Source organism: Colobus angolensis, unplaced genomic scaffold (genome assembly GCF_000951035.1).
Source record: "Colobus angolensis palliatus isolate OR3802 unplaced genomic scaffold, Cang.pa_1.0 Scaffold232, whole genome shotgun sequence".
Classification (NCBI taxonomy): domain Eukaryota; kingdom Metazoa; phylum Chordata; class Mammalia; order Primates; family Cercopithecidae; genus Colobus; species Colobus angolensis.
Window position 1 is genome coordinate 2,723,196 of NW_012115511.1, and position 1,127 is coordinate 2,724,322.

Here is a 1,127-nt window from a genome sequence, read left to right on the forward strand (position 1 = left end):
TATATAAAATGAGGTTAATTTTGGTCCCCACTACCCTCACTTTTCTGCCCCCCTCCCCTGAGTAGACTGACGATCTAAAAGGTGAAAATTACCTATGTGATGTATGTGAACCTTTTTTTTCCCCAGTGGGATGGGGGGGTATGATAGGGTCTCGCTTTGTTACCCAGGCTGGAGTGCAGTGGCACAATAGCGGACCACTGCAGCCTCAGCCTCCTGGGACTCAAGCCATCCTCCCACCTCAGCCTCCCAAGCAGCTGGGACTACAGACGCACGCCACCAAGCCCGGCTAAGTTTTTTGTATTTTTGGTAGAAACAGGGCTTCACCATGTTGCCCAGACCGGTCTTCAACTCCTGGGCTCAAGCAATCGTCCCGGCTAGGTCATTGTATTCAATAAATATTCAAATGAGCAATTTCCAAGCATTAAGTTAAACACTAAAGATAAAGTCCAGAAAGGTGAATTTTTGGCCAGGACAGAACTACTGTATATAATAAAGTAGATAGGCTGGAGTCCTCAGGCCTTAATGTTATCACTAAGCCTTAATAGCAATATGCTACCTTGATTAACTCTGCGACTGGTATCTACAGAAGAAACGAAATGCAGTGAATTGAATTTCCACAGAATAAACAAACAAACTGTGTGTGTGTCTCCATTCATCAAGGAGGATAGAAGCTGAGAAGATACCACACTCGTCAGCTCTGGATGTCACAGAACATGTCAGAGACAGCGGGGAGTAGCAGCTACATGAGGGTGAATGGAAATCACAGGTCCAGGCTACCCATTAGGCTATGATTTAAATGAGTCCTAAAGCTCTTTAAGATTGTGTATCCTAGGCCGGGTGCGGTGGCTCACGCATGAAATTCCAGCACTTCGGAAGGCCGAGGTGGGCGGATCACTTGAGCCCAGGAATTCGAGACCAGACTGGCCAAAAAGGTGAAACCCGTCTTTACCAAAAATACAAAAAAATTAGCCGGGCATGCGGCGCACGCCTGTAATCTCAGCTACTCTGGGAAGCTGAGGCAGAAGAATCGCTTGAACCCGGGAGGCAGAGGCTGTGGTGAGTCAAGATGGCGTCACTGCACTCCAGCCTGGGCGTGGGAGCGACACTCCACTTTCTTTTTTTTTTTT